This window comes from Lathyrus oleraceus, chromosome 7 (assembly GCF_024323335.1).
Source record: "Lathyrus oleraceus cultivar Zhongwan6 chromosome 7, CAAS_Psat_ZW6_1.0, whole genome shotgun sequence".
NCBI lineage: Eukaryota > Viridiplantae > Streptophyta > Magnoliopsida > Fabales > Fabaceae > Lathyrus > Lathyrus oleraceus.
This window is the reverse complement of record NC_066585.1, coordinates 66,803,382-66,823,263: the sequence shown is the minus strand read 5'-3', so window position 1 is coordinate 66,823,263 and position 19,882 is coordinate 66,803,382. Positions and strand designations below refer to the sequence as shown.

At 36.1% G+C, this 19,882-nt stretch overlaps 1 non-coding gene across 1 annotated transcript; it reads left to right on the top strand.

Moving 5' to 3' along the window:
- Window positions 1-3,680: 3,680 nt before the first annotated feature.
- On the top strand, window positions 3,681-3,787 carry LOC127108932 (small nucleolar RNA R71). The gene has a single exon (XR_007796430.1). It is a non-coding gene; the product is annotated as a small nucleolar RNA R71 (small nucleolar RNA).
- Window positions 3,788-19,882: the final 16,095 nt, after the last annotated feature.

Below are 19,882 nucleotides of genomic sequence, written 5' to 3'. Positions count from 1 at the left end.
TTCATTCTCTCTCTCTTTTCTCTCTATAATTATTCATCATCTTCTTCATTCTTGTGCATCAATAGAGGTTCATTGTTAAACTCCAACAATTGGTATCTAGAGCCCCGGTTCGACTCACAGGGAAACATGAGTGTAGTGAGGTATGTGGTTGATTTCGTTTCTAAAGTTCCGTTAAATTGAGTTTCGAAATAAAAGAGAATCACATATCTTAATTCTTAGGGTTTGGGAAATAAGAGTGTTGGTGAAAACTGAGTAATTTGCACAAGAATGAAGATGAACAAAGGAAACATTAGCTTGAACATAAAGCTTCCAGTATTCAACTGAAAGAATTTGAATCAATGGTCGATTCAGATGTGTATGTTATTTGAAGCTCAAGATGTTCTTGATCTCGTCAATGACGGTTACACATCAGTTGTAGAAAATGCAACAAAAACGCAAATAAATGCGCAACGTGAAACTAGGAAAAAGGACCAGAAGTCACTGTTCTATATCCATTAGTGTGTGGATACGAAGGTGTTTGAGAAAATTGTTGATTTGATGATGGCGAAGGTTGAGTGGGATACACTAGCGCGGTGCTATGACGGTGACGCATCAGTGAAAAAGGTCAAGTTGCACTCCTTACACAAGCTGTGACACCCAATGCCGAAGATGGCGGAGAGTAGTTGTAATACCCAAGGCCGAATGGGCGGGGAGTGGTTGCCCGAATTCACATCGAAATGAGAGGATCTTGAGGTTGTGCATGTATGTGACTTCATGGTTGAAGTAAGGTTTATAAGGATTGATCGGTACTACCTATACCAACAATATGCATCTTCTTTTCGGTAGCTTAACAAATAAGAACTCCATAGTTAAATATGTTTGACTTGGAGTAATATTTGAATGAGTGAGCTTTTGGGAAGTTTTCTAGAAAGCATGTGAGTGAGGACAAAGCATGTTGAAAAGGTCCGCGTTGGTTTGTGGGGTCAGTCAATAATCTTGAAAGCAGTTTGGGGCGTTACAAATGGTATCAGGGAAAACCTCTCCCGATACGATGTGGTTCGTGGATGAATAAAGTGAAAGTTGGTGGGCATGTAACACTCGAGGCCGAAGAGGGCGGATGGACGAAGAGTGGTTGTAACATCCAAGGTCGAAGAGGGCGGGGAGTGGTCGCTCGAATTCACATCGGAATGAGAGGATCATGAGGTCGCCCGAATTCACATCGGAATGAGAGGATCCTGAGGAATAAAAAACAATAATAACAAAATAAATAAAATCAAGGGATTTTGAAAATTCACTTGGTATTGGACCAAGGATTTTTAAATTAGAAAATATATTTACCATCATTATAAACATTCATTTAATTTAATTATTTAATTAAATAAATTAATAAATAATAATAATAGAAGTATAATTCTAAGTGAGACAAAAACGATATGTGAAAGTGCATGAGACATGAGCGATATGATGAAGCAAATTGTATGAAAGAAATAATAAAATGGGAGTGATGCCATTAATAATATAAAAATGTAAAAATAGAACAAATAATAAAAAATAAATAAGGGAAATACTAAATGATTAATTACTTGAAATAAAAAAAAATATTTTTAGATTTTTTAATATGTTAGTAGATTAAATTATAATTAGTGCATAAAAAATAAAATCAAAATAGGAATTAAAATCGGGTAAAAAATGAATTAGAAACATGAAGAATAAAAAAAATAAAGGAAAAATAAGTTGGGTCATTGGATCAAGATGGTTCAGGTCAAAAGGTCAGAAACAGGCAAGCCAAGGCAAACTCACGTGGGTTGGAGCATATGTGATATATGTGGGAATGATTGTGCCACCTGCCACTTTGCAGAAAGAGCAGATCTCATGCATGGTTAGGATTAAATATGGATGGGTATGAATGTTCAAGCATATGTTCATCTTAAATTGATCATAAGTTACTCAGTTTTTTATAAAATTAAACAAATGAATAATTAAAATTCATCTACTTGATCTCATGAATAATATGAAATGCTTAGAATTAAAAAATAAGCAACAAAAAATGAAATTCAACATTTAATCATTTTTTACCATTTTTATTTATTGAGATTCAAGAACACTTTAAACTCTTGATTGTGAGTCAATGGAATTTTCATATAAAATAGTGGTGATTAATATACTAATTAATTCCAACAAGAATAATAATGTAAATAAAATTAAATAAACAAATATTAATTCATATTTAATCAATTTTGCTTATGGAGGGTCAAGAAATCTTTTCAACTCTTGATTTAAAATCAATTGAATTTTCATGCAAAATTGTGATGATTAAGATACTAAATAAATGAAACAAGAATAAAAATGCAATAGAATTAAATAAATGACAAGCATAAGAGCATACCTAAAGTAAAATTCAATAAAGAAATAAAGAAATGACTTGAAGAAAAATGAATAGAGTTTTGAGATAATTTTTGTGAATGATTGGTGGTGTCATTTGTGAATGAAATAAGATTTATTTATAGACTCTAGAAATGATAGTTTATGAATTATGTAAAGAATGTGAGTGTCTTTTAGAAACTTATTTAATTAAATAGTGATTAATGTTGTAATATATGCATGGGCTAATGATGTAATATATGGATGAAAATATGATATAATAAATTAGAGATATTTTGAACTTTCTAGAAACATTAGTTTTTGTTTTATGATTCATGAAAGTAATTAATAAAATTCAAATGAATATTTTGATGATAAATCAAATAATTATGAATTTATTTTTCAAAATGCATAATAGAAAAATGCAATTTTAGTTAATTTCTTCAACATGTAAAACATTGACTTTATGTTGACTTTTTACTAAATACATATATGTATGATTTTGGTGACTTTAAAAAAATGCAAGTGTCTAAAAATGAAAAACTTGACAAATGGGAAATGTATTAAATGAATTTAAAATACTCAGACAAAATTTGGGTATGATAGTTGCCCCTATTTAATTATCTTAAACTAGAAGATATGAATGACAGCGGCCTTCGTAGGCGTCTACTTTATTCGCTAGTTGTTTAAGTTGCTCGCTAGTATGTATGTTTTGGTTCAAGAAGTCCTTGTTTGTTTGATCTTGAGTAGCTATGAAGCTTTCCATCATCAACTCGAGATTTGACTTCCTAGGCATGTTAGGAGCATTATTGGCTGGTTTTTGATATCCAGGCGGAACAACTGGTGTTTGGCCAGGTGCATAAAGGGCATTGTTATTCTTATACGAGAAATTGGGATGGTTTTTCCAACCAGGGTTGTAAGTATTTGAATAGGGATTTCCTTGTGTGTAGTTCACTTGATCAGTTAGGACTCCTGCTAATATTTGACATTCTTGTGCAGTGTGTCTAGGATTTCCACATAGCTCACAATTTGGAGTTACAGCAGCCACGGTGGCTGCGGGTGGTATGGTCAAGTTATCTAATTTTTGGACAAGGGCATCTACCTTTGCATGAACATGGTCAAGGCTACTGATTTCGTATATTCCACCCTTAGTCTGGGATTTTTCCACTGGAGTTCGTTCACCTCCCCATTGGCAATGGTTTTGGGCCATGTTTTCAATGAGTTGATAGACTTCGGTGTATGGCTTATCCATAAGTGCACCGCCCGCGGCAGCGTTTATTGTAAGTCTTGTGTTGTACAGAAGCCCGTTATAAAAAGTGTGAATGATCACCCAGTCTTCTAGATCGTGATGTGGACATATCCTCATCATGTCCTTGTATCTCTCCCACGCTTCGTAGAGAGATTCCACATCTTTTTGCCTGAATCCGTTGATTTGAGCTCTCAGCATAGCAGTTTTGCTCGGCGAAAAGTATCGGGATAAGAAGACGTTCTTCAGCTCCTCCCATGTTGTAACGGAGTTGGAGGGCAAGGATTGTAACCAAGCCCAAGCTCTGTCTCTTAGAGAAAAGGCAAAAAGGCGCAGTCTTATCGCATCTTGAGATACACCATTCGCTTTTACAGTATCCGTGTATTGCACAAACTTGGTCAGGTGTTCATTAGGATCTTCTGTTGGATTTCCAGCAAATTGATGTTGTTGGACGACTGATAAGAGTGAGGGTTTCAGTTCGAAATCGTTTCGATTAATAGCGGGGGCAGCAATGCTGTTGTGAGGTTCTTGTTGAGATGGGGTAGCGTAGAATTTGAGAGGACGATTCTGTGGTACTTCGTCAGCCATGTTTGATTTTTCTTCTGATTTAAGAGGAAATGAGATATCGGGAATACCGTACTTTTGTTGATATTCGTGTATTCGGCGTCTCACGTATAGGAAACGCTCTAATTCGGGGATTGGTGGTGCTAAGTTATCGCCTTGTGAGCGAATACTTGGCATACAATCAGGGAAAGAAAAGGAGAGAAGATTTAGTTTTTGTTTTTGCCTTAGTCTATACCGTGCAACGGAAAAATCGCACTATTTGACTAAAACAGATCCCCGGCAACGGCGCCAAAAACTTGATGCTTGTCGTGGCTATATATAAAATATAGTTTGTCGAGTACTTGACTGCAAGTGCATAGTCTAGTCGCTTTAGTTTTAAAAGATATCGATCCCACAGAGACCCATGGTCAAATTAGTGCTACTAACGTCACTATGTTTAGCTAAGGGAATAGATTAGTAAGAGTTCGGGGGTAATATAGTAAATCTAAGGGAAATTTTCGGTTTTAAGAAAGAATTAAAGGAAGGGAATCAGTATGCAGCGCATTAATCGTCAGGGATTCGATAAGTCACCGATGAATATTTTAAATGCCAAATATCTCTCAGTAGAAAATGTTTATTTAAAAGACTTTATCTCACACTCTCGTGGTTGTTGATCTGGCCTATAACTTTAAGTCAGAATGTACGTTCTCGCTGTCCCATTTGAAGTCAAAATTACTTTTTGAAAATAAATAAATTCTAATTATTTTTAAAGCGCTCTCGCTGTTTTTAAACCCAATGCCTAATTTTTACTATCCAGCTCGAGCTTCACGCTCTCGCGATTGTTGGTTCTCACCTTAGTTAATTTCTCACTCTCGTGGCAAAATCGTATTAAATAGCTTTTCACGCTTTTGTGATAAAGTTAATTAAATTCATATTAAAAACTTCAGCCTAAAAGGTTATTTGAGAAAAAGGGTTTTCACCGGTTATTATTAAATCCCATCAAATTAAGTTGCTACATACCGATACCGGTAGTTTAGCCGGACATATTTAATAAGGCAATCGCAAGGCATAAACAGATTAACTCAGCGGCGAACATGCTTATAACAATAAATGGGCAACAATAATAATAATTCAATAAAAACCTGGATATTGAAGTATAGAGTATAACGATTCTTGGAGCACTTGAGCAGTCATCCACAAGTCGGTAGGTTTTGCTTCTTCAATACAGATTACTACTTAAAATTAAACAAAGGTGTAGTAGTTCCCCAGTGTAGGAAACTACTACTATGGCTAACTGAAAAACTAACTGGAAAAGGGAAACTATGAAAAGAATGGCGAATACAATAAGGCAACGGAAACAAGGTTGCTGGAAAGAAAGAAAAAATGCTGAATGCTAAAAACTGGAAATTAAATTGCAGAGCGTTAAATCAAAGTAGGCGTCCCCAATTTTTCCCAATTGAGTCCTTTATATAGTGTCCATTAGGTCTTGGTAGTTGAGGAATTCAAGGAACACCTTGTCTTGAGAGAGGAAATCGTGGGAAAAGTTTGTTGGAGGAAATATAGGCACTTTTGGATGCCTGTTGTTGACTGCTTCAAAGCGCAGTTTATGGCCGTGTGACGCTCGTCATGGGCCTGTGACGGTCGTCACAGTCTGGGCTGTGACGAGCGTCATGAATGTGTGGCGATCGTCACATCATCAAAATATGCTTCTTCTGCTCTTCTGGTTTTTCTATGCTTTTTTACTTATTTCTTCTTCTTTTTCTTCCTTTTCTTCATTTTGCTCTTTAATGCATGGAGATTTAAATACCTGCAAAAACAACACGAATACTTGCGCAATAATCGGGATATTAATCGAAATGATGTGATTTTTGAGTGTAAATAGAGGCAATTATCTGATGTGTTTTCGCGTTATCAAAATGCCAAATAAATTTGTTGACCAATTGTGATGACTTGTTTATGTTTGACTCTTGTTGTTGGGTCTTGGCCAAGGTTGATTGACTTTGTCAAATTAATATCATTGGATTTAGGGGATTGATGGAATGTACATTCCATCTCCCAAAATGAATGGATGATATTAATTTGGTAAAAGTCCTCCTTTGACCAATTTGTGTTTTGATCCATTCCCCTCCCACTTCATCTTATTCCCTTTCTTCATTCATTCATTCATTCCATTTGGCCTATGACATCTCAAAGTCCTAATGCTAGTTGATTGAAAAATTGACATGAATATGGATGAGATTATGTCACACCTTTTGCATATTCTTTTTGTGTGTGGTATGTTTCATGAGCATAGTCTATTATACTATGTCTCTAACATGCATTAACACCAAAATTCTATTGCCCGACCTCAAATAGTTGTGACTTCTACATAAGTCCAATTATGATTGCTTAACATAGCACTAAATTTGTGACATAAAAGGCATAAGCATTCTAGTTAGTGAGATTGTAAGTCTCCCCTCTTTCATGGTATTGTATGGAAACTTGACCTTCTTTCCTTCCTTTGAAAGATGTTTTGGTTTAAAGATTCATGCTTGTGATAAGTGGGTTGAGTGTTCTCCAAAGAATGTCTTGAAATAAAAAGCAAAAGCAAAACAATACTAACTTCTAACCAATTAACTACTGATTTTTAATTTCAAGCCTTTAATTTAATGCAATTTACTTTTAGCACTCTATTTCATTTGCCATTGTTCATATCATTCTAATTGTTTATGTTAATGCAATTTTCACTTTGTCCATTTGGACCATATTGTGTGATATATTTTGTTTATGTATACTTTGCTTGTTTGTGTGGTCTTTGACCATTAATGTACATAATAATAACAAAAAACCCTAAAAAACTTTTGAGTGGACTGCTGGCTTGATCTAGGACAAATGGACTTAGAATCTAGGCAACCTTCCTATGCTAAAGGACTTGGCCAATACCAACTTGTTGAAGAACCAAATGCTTGTAATTTAAAATTCATCTGATACATCTTTGAAAACCTCTCTAAGTTCATCTGCAACATGATCATTGTGAAGCTGTTATTTTGAACCTGTGACTTGTGGGATTCATCTGTTACATGGGATATTTTGGAGAAGATCATGGAATGGATAAGCTTGGATGTGACCATCTTTATTTGATGCCTTGATCTTCAAGATAATATAATTGTGCATTTGTGTGTTGATTGATTCTAAAAGTCCAAGGGAATTCTGAGTTTCTATTGACATTCTTGTCTATTGAATTGCTACCCATTTGGTCAGATTTTTTAAACTCTAAACTTTTAATTTTGTGCATAGGATAGTCTCTTCATCTTCTCCCTATTTATTTAATTTCAAAATATCTCCCTCCATTTTTCAAAATCTTCTTTGTGTGAACTACTTTTGTTCTAAACTTTGACCACTTTTGCAAAAAGATAGAAACTTTGGCCTTATGCCATTGCATTTTCAAACTTCTTTTCTTAAATCAAACTTGTAAATAGACTTAACTATACTTGACTTAAACTTTCAAAAATCCAAAAAAGAACTAACTCATTCAAACCATTTTTAGGCATTTGTGCCTTTCAAACTTAATTTTTGTTAAAAATAATGCATCCACTTTGGAATTTGTATCACGAACTACGAGGTTTGATCCCTCATTTTTATGTTGGTACGTAGGCACAAGACCGAAGGTCTTGTCAAACACAAAAATATAATTAATGAATTCTTTTCTCATCCCCCCATTCTATTTGTTTGTAAACATCATTTTATACCAAGTAAATATGCACACAAAAAGGGCTCCCTAGGAGTACCTAGGACACTTTGGGTGCTAACACCTTCCCTCTGTGTAACCAACCCCCTTACCTGTAATCTCTGAAATTTTATTAGTTTTGATTTGAAAACTTCTTACTTTTTGGGTTTTGTTCGTACTTTTTCCCTTTTCCCTTGGAAACAATAAAAGCGCGGTGGTGACTATTGTTATTTGATCTCTAGCTTGTCAATAGCTTGATGATCATGAATTTCCCGCTACAATATGTACATGAAATCGATATGTTATGAAATATGACTTTTGTACATCGCTTAGTATTTATAAATGAATACTTGTGGATTGTTGAGCCATGTCGTATGATGGTAAATATGTGATTCTTTAATAAGATGATATGATGCATGTTTGTATAAAGCGTGATGAATTCTAATAATATATGTATATCTGTTATACATTTCATATTATTATGTTTTTCTATAATAATTTGAATTCTCACCCTTCTGTTGGAATGACGTTCTATCGCGACATCGCTCAGGTACCAGAGATAGTGGTGCTTCACACAAGGATTAGATTCGAAGGCTAGTTCTTGTTGTATTTTAAATAGGTTGTCTATAATGCTCTGGTCATGTAACACTTGGGTTTATGGGATTATTTTTATTTGTTTTAATGTTGAGAGATATTGTTGTGCTCTCTTTTATCTTGTTATTTGGATATGTTGGTTTTGATGTTGAGTGGCCTTAGAGCCAAAAACAATATTTTGTGGTAGATGATTTATGAGAATCATCACTATTTACCATTTATGAAGACATATGTTATTCCGTTGTGTGAGTTTGCATGTTGGTTATTTGGTTTTAATTTATAATCCGTGTTACTTGTATGTGACCATGGCATGTGTTGTTTCTGGCAGAAGTAAATATGACGCCCTCGTGTATGCATGCTTTAATTTCCTCTGATTATGCAATTGTATGCTGTATTTGAGTAGTAGTAGTTTGGGGGGGGGGGTGTTACAACTCACATTAGCTTGATCTAGTTGGTTTGCAGCCAACTGTTTGGTAAGTGCTTCTATCTGAGCGGTTAATGTTATGCTCTAATCAACTACATGAATACATTTTTTTCATTGCCCACTCGCTTGAACGATACTCATTCTAACACATGTTCTCAGTCAATGTTTACAACTCTTCATAAGTTTTTAATCTCAATGTACCTACAATCGATGCATCAAGAAGCATTCTCGTTTGTGTTCTCAACGTATCGATGAAGTGTGTCATATGATCTATATAAATCATGTTGTGTTTCAGACACTTTCGGAGTAACAACTTGAATCTTTCCCGTGCATTAGATAGTGACTCTGCCTTTTGTTGAAAAAAACTTGTAATTGCAGCTTTTCTTTTCACAAACTGCATGTTGGAATAATACCTCTCGAGAAATTTGTCTTCGAGCTCTTTCTAAGTCTGGATAGTTCCATTTGGGATGCACTGCAACCAATCCTTTGCCAAAGAAAAACCAAACAAACATAATTTTACCTGATCGTCAATGATGTCACCATCCGGTTTACACATCGAGCAAGTCTCGTATAATTTAGTGAGATGCTTCTAAGGATCTCTTATTGCTTGCTCGTCGTACGAGTTTTCCTTCAAACCTGTTAGTACATGATTTTTTATGTAAAAGGTTATAGAATTAGACGATTGAAATCCTAAAAAAATATGGCCGGAGTCGGTCCTCCCGCAATAGTCCCCCAACGTTTGACATGGTGGAATGACCATCTATACCTTTTCTTCTTTTACTTATTTTGTAGCTTGAAGTGCTTCTCTTTTTGTTTTGCAAAGTGCACACATTGTTCTTTCGATCCCATGATTGATCGATATCAACATCGAATTGGTACCTCACATAAACAAAGAAGAAATATCATAGTAGCATCGCACCAAATAACATAAAAAATAGAGAGAGAAAATAAAAATAAAAATTAATAACAAAAGAAAATAAAAATTATAAATTACAAAAATTAAAACGAACAAATAGAATACTAAAAATGTCGCACTAAATTGCCTTGTTGAAAATCAATAGTCTCTGGCAACAGTGCCAAAACTTGATGACCTCTCGGTAAGTGTACCAATAATATTGAAGTAATAATAAAAGATTCGTCTCCACGAGGATTGGATTTTAACAAGAAAATCAATTGCGAAATTTAGTAATTAAATGGGGGGGGGGGGGGGGGGGGGGGGAGTTTCGTTCGAAAAGCGGTTATAAATGAGAAATTAAAAACAAGTCATTCAGGAAGCTAAATGAGATTATGACTATTTATCGAATCCCCTTATTTTTTACTTGTTGATGAATTATGCACCTGTTGAGTTTCAATCATATTATTATCTTAATGCAAATTAATATAACCACTACATCAATTCCTTGGTGTATAACCCACTAATTTATACGGTAATTCCCTAATTCCTTAGGCCAATTCATAATGAAATTAGGCTTTCTAAGTGTGTTAATTCAAAAGTAATAACTTCTAAATTCCTATTCCTAGTTCATTATAAAGTTGAATAAATTTACTAGTTAAGATAATTAGACTAACATTTAAAAACCTATAATCATCTAGATCGGTTCATACACCCGTAAGCGATAAAAAACATTAAACACAAGAATATTTTAAATAAGATAATAACATTAAAATTAATAAACAAATCTCAAACAAACATATGATCCAACAGAATAAAAACAAGTTTCATCTCAAAAAGCCCTAATCCAAAGGAACTTAGTTACTCACTAATAAGATGACAAATATCATGAGTGGAGAAGTATTCATCATTAAAATATATGGAAGAATTGCACTCCAATGACTCTAATATACTCCAAAATTGGTCTTTGAATGACCCTGACTGTCACTTTTTATCTCTGATTCGGAACCCCCCCAAAAGTGGCCAAAAGATGCTTTAAATAGCAAGAGGCGTGTCAACTGAAAAACCACCATCATGCCTATGATAGTCAGTATGGTGCCGTGATGCAAGCCTTAACGCCTCAATGGGATGCATTACGGGTGCGAGAATTCCAATGGATAAACACAAGAATATTCTCCATTTTCTTCACATTTTTCATTAAGTTTTTGTATATTCCTTGTATTGGCTTTTTGCTCAATTCTTCATAGTTTAGAATGGTTTTTTTATCATTCTTCTTCCGAATTTACTCGAATTTCTTCATAAAAATCACATAATGACGACTGTCATCATGATTCTAATGTAAATATTGAATCCCGATATGTGGAATTCCTTGGAACCTTATCACAGAGTATAAGGAATCAAATATTCCAACAAATGAAGAACCTCGTGAGGATGGTTCTCCCCGAATTTTAAAAACACAACCCAAAAATTCTTCACGGATTATTGAAACATAACCTAAAAGTTCTTCACAAGTTTTTAAAACACAACCCGAGCTTAGGATAAGCAAGATAGTATGAAAGTCTAAGGATTTAAGACTGAATGAAATTGAATCTCGACTTATTTCTTTTTATCTAGTAGAAGGAAATAATGAGAGTTCTGTTCAATAGATTCTTATTATTCTTCAAGTGGAAGATGATCCTTAGACTTATAAGGAACTAGTAGCTTCAAAAGACTCCTCCTTTTGGAAGGATATTTTCTAAGATGAAATGGATTCAATAATGTCAAACCACACTTAGGAGCTTGTTGATCTACATAAGGGACCAAGATCCATTGGATGCAAGTGGGTGTTTAGAAAGAAGTATCATAGTGATGGTACACTAAACACCTACAAGACTAGATTAATAGACATGACTTTTAGAAAATAAAAATGTGTTGATTATTTTTACACATATGTACCGGTAGTAAGGGCGAAGACAATTAGAGTATTATGCATATTAGTTTCTTTGCATGACCTTATAGTTCATCAAATGGATGTTAAAGCAACATTCCTAAATGGAGATCTCGATGAGGATATTTATATGGAGCAACCAAAAGGTTATGTGCTTCATGGTAATGAACAAAAGGTGTGCAAGCTTTTCAAATCATTGAATGGATTAAAATAAGCACCGAAACAACTGCATTAAAAGTTTGACTCAGTCATACTTTCATATGGATTTGTTCCTAACTCTTGTGACAAGTATTTGTACACAAATATGCATGAGAACATTATGATATTTCCTTGTCTCTACATAAAATTTGCAGTTATTAAGACAACTAGATTTACTAGCAATCCAAATTGTGAGTATTGGAAGGCCATCACAAGGATATTCAGTTATCTTTTGAAAACTAAAAATCTCAGCCATAATTATGGTCTTTTTTGCCATATTAGAAGAATATACTGATGCAAGTTGAATACCGAGTGTTGGAGATCATACATCTATAACTTGGTGGATATTTACTCTACATGGGGGTGAAATTTCTTAGAAGAGCAAGAAAAAAATGTGTATCACTTCTCAACCATGGAATCAGTGTGTGGCTCTTGTTTTCGCTGGTCAAGAAGCTGAATGGTTGAGGGAACTTCTGTTGGATATTCCATTGGCTAAAGATAATGTTTCAAAGCTTTTGTCACATCTAGAAAGTTAATCCACTTTAGCTCGAGCATACATCGAAGTGTTAGAACCTGATCCTAAACTAAATGGGAATTCAGAATGCATTAACATGTTATTTATAATTTCTTGATATATCCTATTCTTTATTTGGGCATGACCGTTTTGTTGTGGTTTACAAGGTGTGAAACATTTATATACAATACCATATTATTCACAATATGCATCAAATACAGTAGAAAAACATTCATCGGCCCTATCACTATGAAGGACTTTGATACTTATACTTAATTTATTTTCTACTTCTGCTTTAAATTTTTTGAATGCATTAAAGGCACCATCTTTATGCTTTAAAAGATATACATGTGCGAATATAGAGCAATCATCAATACAATTAATGAAATAACTATTTCTCCCACGAGTTAACATGTCATTTAATTCACATAAATCTGAATGCATAAGATCAAGCAAGTTGGTATTTCTTTCTACACTATGAAAATGTTTCTTAGTAATTTTTCATTTTACACATATTTCACATTTTTTGAACCTATTAACATTACATGAAATTAAACCAGATTTAATTAATCTTTTCATAGCGCTAATACCAATATGAGCTAATCTAATATGCCATAAAGAAATGGATTCAATCATGTAAGCAAAAATAGAAACTTTATTAATAATGTTGTCAATAGTACAAAGCTTAACCATTCCCTCAACAAAATAACCATTTCCCCACAAATACACCATTACGGGTCAATATTAACTTGCTCGATTCATACACAAATTTAATACCCGGTTTTCCCTAAATATCCCTGTAGGTGTTTAATTGGCTGCATTATATGGTAAAACACTAGCTGGATTCTAATGTCTTGACTGATGTCATGACATGGTGTGGATGTGTGACTGCAGTGTAGGTTAGAATATCTAACTGTACTCTGATGTCTTGACTGATGTCATGACACACTTGAGTAGTTACTGCAGGATTAGCTAATACAGGATTTATTGAATGTCAAACTAGAGACTGTGACATTCATCCCTGTCAGCAGCTACTGAGGAATAGAACAGTTGGTGTTCTGTTAGAGCTCAGTATTCATTTGCAGTCTGGTTATCAAGGAAGAACCAGACCTGGCATAAGGCCTACTGTGTGAATGTCAAACTGGATGTTATGACATTCATCATGGACAATATATACTGAATAATAGACAGAGTGGTTTTCTGCTACACTTCAGTATGTCTCTTAGTTTGTTCTTCAAGAGGATAACAGAACTAACTTAAGGCCAAATGTGTAAATGTCAAATTGGATGCCTTGACATTTATTATTGTAAGCTGCTACTGTAGAATGGACAGGTTGGTCCTGTACAGTTCAGCAAATTATGTACAGTCTATTTTCAGGAAAAACAGACTTAGCATATGGTCCTTGATGTCAAGCTGAATGTTGTGACATTCATTCCTGACAGCATATGCTATATTGTAGGTTGTTTAGCTTTTCTGTTTCAGCATTTTTCTCAGGCTAAAATCCAGGAAACCAACAACCAAGCTACAATTAAGGAACCTAACAAATAGCCTATTTGTTAGCACACTAATATCTGGAAATTAGTTAGAATCCTATGTGGCATTATTTGTGGAGGTCTTGGAATATATATAGGCTCAAAATAAGGAGATATATATGGAGAGATTTTAGGATTGAAGACCTTGTTTGTAGCAGAAAGTTTCTGCTGACTTTGTAACAGCAAAGAACAAGTTGCTGCGATTTTCTGAAGGCCCAAATCCAGTTGGGTGATTAGGTTATAAATAGCACTTTGTAACCTAGTATGTGTAAGCCTCTTAGAATGAATTTTTAGGGGTGTGTGTAAGGTAAACCTCCCAATCTGTGGGAAGGTTACCATGTGTTTCTCAGTGTTCAAAGCTGAGAGTATTTGTAACTCAAAGCCTGTAGGCAAGAGTGATTTTGTTCTTGAATGAAGCTGTGAAGCTAGTTCAAGGTGTGGTACCATTACATTGTGATTGTAGTGATAGGAATGGAAACTGGAGGTTTCTATCTAGGAGTTCCTAGGTATAGATTGCATTGGGTAGGGATTAAGTGAAGAGTTGTAAACGGATGAGTTTAGCTTTGAATTAATACTACTGATAGTGGATCTTCTTCCTGGCTTGGTAGCCCCCAGACGTAGGTGATGTTGCACCGAATTGGGTTAACAATTACTTGTGTTTTTACCTTCTGCACGTTATAACTTTGTCGGTTATAAAATAAGGTCAAACTGTAATGCTGTAACAGCTGATGTTCAAATCAATGTTGAGACATCATGCTGATAACTATGCAGGCTCAACAGAAGTAAGTGCTATGTTTGATCTCTGCTGTGCCTTTGTACCAGATGGACAGAACTGGGTGTTCTTCCACTCTATGGTGATATAGTAGCAGATGTCGTGACATCTGTGAACGTGTGCATATTAGTACAATGGTTAATAACTATCTTGCTGTATTAGTTACAATGTTAGATCAGATGTCATAACTTGGAGTAGAACATCTGAATTCTGACTACACCAGAATTTCAATTGGTATCAGAGCAGGCATCCTGTTCTGTTTCTGGATGAGATCCATGGGTGATACTTTCTGGTATCTTGCAAGGAGTTATGTTAGTACTGATGCTGGAACCTGTGGAAGGTTCTGTGATTACCCTGAATGGTCCCTTGAAGTAGGTGGATGGACTATTCATGACAGGAATGGTGTGTACCTGTCTCTGGAGGGTGGCAATTGGCCTGTGTGTGGGACAGCTGTGCCAGTATTGAATCTCATTCAAACTTGGTATGGTCTTGGAGGCTGATTTGGTGAAGTGTGTGTTCATAGGTTGAGTTGTATTATGATTTCCGCTGCATAATACCTGGCAAAACTCAAACTCTGATGTTGTTTCCCCTCATGTGGATGAAAGGCTGCTGTATTCAAGATCTCATCATAATCTACTGAAGATGTCAAAGATACTTGAGTCTCCTCAAGTCCACTCATCATGACGTTCTCACTTCAGGATGGTAAGAATCACTTAATCACTGATTCTTTTACTCACTTGAGTAGGGTGTATGAAGACCTTGAAGACCTTCAAGGAAGGTTTGTTCCAAGGAGGTGGAACTAATGTTCTATGCGATGTTAGAACATGTTGTTCAACAAGTATGCAGCTACTGGTTGAAGAGCAGATGTTTTTAGGTATCAAACAAAGGGATACTTCTGTTTGGAACCTACTCCTGACCTGGAAGAGGAGACATCTGTGTGTGCTAAGTTGACGAGGGTAGGGTCAACTGTGTGTGTGCTCAAGAAGGTCACCTTTAGAAGTCTGATCTCTAGAAGTTGAGCTGGTTGAGATGTGACATTGTGCAATCTCCTGCTGTTTGGCATATTCCTGTTGATTGATCAGGGTTGGATAGCTGTTCCCTGAAGTACTATGGAAGACAAGTCCCCTGGATGTTAGTAGTCAATAATGGGATAACCTGATTGTTATACCATTTAAGAGGATTGGAACCATGAATCTTGTTATTCAAACGCCACGTTTCAGAAGTGGCAGTTCTTTCGAGGAGTGAGAATATGAAGATTCAGAGGTTAGTTGAGGTAGTATGCTCTAGCAATGCATATTTACCATTGATTGGTGCTGTTTTGTAGTACTTATGGTCAGCTGGAGTCTGATTGGTGTGATTGGAGTATGTATAGGTATAACTCATAGAGTTAGTTGCCACTGGTAGGGATGGTGAATGTCAGGTTGAGACATTTATATACAATGCATGGTTATTGGTGTGGAGTTTCCATGATTGTTAAGTTGAGGGGGAGTTTTGGTTAACCTCCTCAAGTCTGGTCAGCCTAGGGTCTGGTTGGCTGTTGACCTGTGTCACATGGGTTCTGGTGGTTGTGTGACACATTTGCAAGGAAGAATTCATCTCTCTTATTCCTAAGGGTGAATTTAATCTGGGAAGACTTTCAAAATTGTCGAGGTGCTTGCAAGCAGAAGATGTTGACACAAGAAGAGTACTTTCAAAGTAGTCTTATGGTGGAAGTATCTGAAAGGATAATTGGGAAAGGATTTAAGATCAATGTCTACTTGTGCCAAGTACAAGTGTTTAATTGATTATCCTTGGAGCTCAAGATAACTGATGCTCTTAAAGATGTTGGTACATCACTTCTTCAAGACCCTGTGCAGAATCACAGGAAGGATAGTACATTGGCTTATGATCTATCTCTTTGGTGGTAGCAAAAGCATATGATCTCTGAAAAGGTTTCCTGGCAAGAAACATGTTCAGCCTTGGTATGTACAAGAAGAAGAAGACGGATTTTTTACCAATATACCCCACTTTTTCGAATAAATTCCCAAAATAACCCAGTTTTCAAAAAATTTCCCAATCTACCCCACTTTTAGAGGGAGGCGCCAATTGGATTGGCGACCCCTCTTAAAAATTACAAGGAGGCGCCAATTGGATTGGCTAGGGCACCTGCCCTAGCCAATCCAATTGGCGCCTATGTGTATTTTTTAAGAGGGGTCGCCAATCCAATTGGCGACTCCCTTAAAAAAGCCTCAAATGAAAAAACCTTCAACATGAACGTTGTAGATCTTTTCAAGACAATGAATTTGGATATAAATTTTGCATCATTTGGATTTTTTATGAGAAAGTTATGGGCAGTTGAAGTTGGACTTCTGAGTTTTTCAACTGTAATCTGACCTATAATGTCTTGCATTATTTCATGTGTTTCTTTTAGAGTTATGAAATTTTGTCCAACATAAAATTTGAAGTAAACATATTAAATTTTCCAATGCACTTGGTCCCACCTCAAAATAATTAAAAATGAGTGAGTTAGGTTCCTGCGAAGTTGACCTAAAATTAGGGTTTCAACTGTAATCTGACCTATAATGTCTTGCATTATTTCATGTGTTTCTTTTAGAGTTATGAAATTTTGTCCAACATAACATTTGAAGTAGACATCTTAAATTTTCCAATGCACTTGGTCCCACCTCAAAATAATTAAAAATGAGTGAGTTAGGTCCCTGCGAAGTTGACCTAAAATTAGGGTTTCTGTCAAAATGATCTATAATGTTTTGAAATGAATGATGAGCTTCCAAGTTTCAAATGGATTTTTGATGAACATGAAAGTTGTTCATATGGCGACTGTTGTTAAAACTTGAATGGAGGCGCCAATTGGATTGGCTAGGGCAGGTGCCCTAGGCTAGGGTAGGTGCCCTAGCCAATCCAATTGGCGCCTATGTGTATGTTTTAAAAGGAGGCGCCAACTCAATTGGCGAGTCCCTCATAAAATGCCTTTTTTGTCTTATAAATAGATGCGTTGTGTGACCTATTGTTCCACAACTCATATAATCATTTGGCTATCATGTTTGGTGTTCGTCGCCGATACGGTAAGGTGATTTATGCGAGAGACAAACCTCAATTGCTGATGCTGTTTTGGAACATCACCACGTTAGATCAACTGAAGAGGGAGCTGGTTCGATGGTTAGACGGGAAAATACCAGAAGGGGAAAAAATCAGAAGTATTGAGAGACTTGACAGTATCTTTGGTTGGGTGCGAATGAAGACTGATAAGGATGCTAGGGAAATGATGTTTGGTCGAGACGACATTAATTTGATTGTTGTAATCAGTTAGAATTATTTATGTTTTCATATGTTTTGTACTGATGTTGGTTATGAAACTCGTTGTAACAAGAACTTAATGATATATATTGATTGATTGTTACAGAAATACAATGTTACAAAAAGCATAAGATCAAGATAAAATGTTACAAAAAGCTTAAGGTCTAGATAAAATGTTACAAAAATCTTAAGATCTAGATGATGCTCCTTGATTGGGACAGTTGTTTTTGTTGTGTCCTGGTTGACGACAGATACTACATAATCTTATCATTTTATCTGTGGAATCCATCTCTGTTCTGATACGTGTGCTGTTTGGCCTTCCTTTCTTCTTTCTACGCATCTCTTCATTGTGCCAAACAATATCTCCTTCATATGGAGGCCAGTAATCCTCCATTGGTAGTACTGAAAAGCTTTGACTATATACATTCATGATGGTGTTTGCCTTGTACACATCAGATAAATGGGTGTAAGCGTCTTGACGAGTATAAGCGCATGCTGCAATTACATGGGAGCAAGGTATGCGGAAGGCCTGAAATTTTCCACAATCGCACCAACTTCTGTGTAGTTTAACCGCGTAGGCTAAATTTGGTCTCCCCTCGCTGTTGCCCATTGTTTCCTGGACGCTGAAATTTTGTCTTTGACGGTCAAACACTGTTACAGCGTGTGTCGTAGCTTTGATGCTCTCCTCTTTCATGACCTTCATGCAACACTCACTGAATACTTGTCCAGACATTAACACTGCACTCCATCTTTCACCTGTGGTTGCGAACATAGAAGCCAACCTATAATAGGTTGATCTTACCAAGGCGGTTATCGGCAGGTTTCGAATTCCTTTGAAAACCCCGTTCATGCATTCCACAATGTTTGTTGTCATGTGGCCCCATCGACGACCACCGTCAAATGCTCTTGTCCACTGCTCTACTGGGATGTTATTTATCCATCTCCCCGCGTCTTCATTAGACAGACGAATCTCATCACGATAATATTGAAAAGACGGTTGAGTTAAAGCATACCCAGCATTCACCACCTTCTTGCGAAGATTCTTATCTTTTATAGCACGCATGAAGTTTTGTGCAATGTGTCTGATACAGTAGACATGTGTAGAAGGAGGATCATGCCATCCGTTGTCATGGTTGTTGTAGGCACTTTCGATGGCAGCATGTCTATCAGAAATCAAACATAGATTGGCTTGTGGAGCGACATGCGTTCTGAGATGTCGAAGAAAGAAACCCCATCCACCAGCAGTTTCACCTTCAACAAGAGCAAAGGCAATGGGAAATACATTGTTGTTACCGTCTTGTGCAACTGCCATGAGCAACGTACCCTTGTATTTTCCGTATAACCAAGTGCCATCAATTTGCAGGAGAGGTTTGCAGAAAGCGAAACCTTTGATGCACGGGTCAAATGCCCAAAAGAGACGGTGAAATATTCTATTACCTGTAGCACAGGTTCCGTCTGGCATCATTGCTGGCACTGTCTCCAGAATTGCCACAGTTCCTGGGACATAAGTTTTTAGTGCCCATAAAAACCGTGGTAATTCCTTGAATGAGTCCTCCCAGTTTCCGAAAACCTGCTCAACAGCCTTTGTCCTCGCAATCCATGCTTTCTTGTAAGATGGAGTATAATTATATGTTGTTCGGATATGGGATATAATTATACTCACCTTCACTGATGGGTCTTTATTTACCAATGGCAGAATGTCTCGACATATCAAAGTTGTGCTCAGTTTACGGTGATCTTGTTCAACGGTTGTTGCGACGCAACTGTGTGGTGGGTCTATTGAAGCGATCTCCCAAGAGTCATTTTTCTTCTTGTAAGATGCAGCCAAACGAAATTTACAAAGCATGTTACGACATTCGATAACATACCTTCTAGAATCAGTGCGTTTCATCGTAAAGTC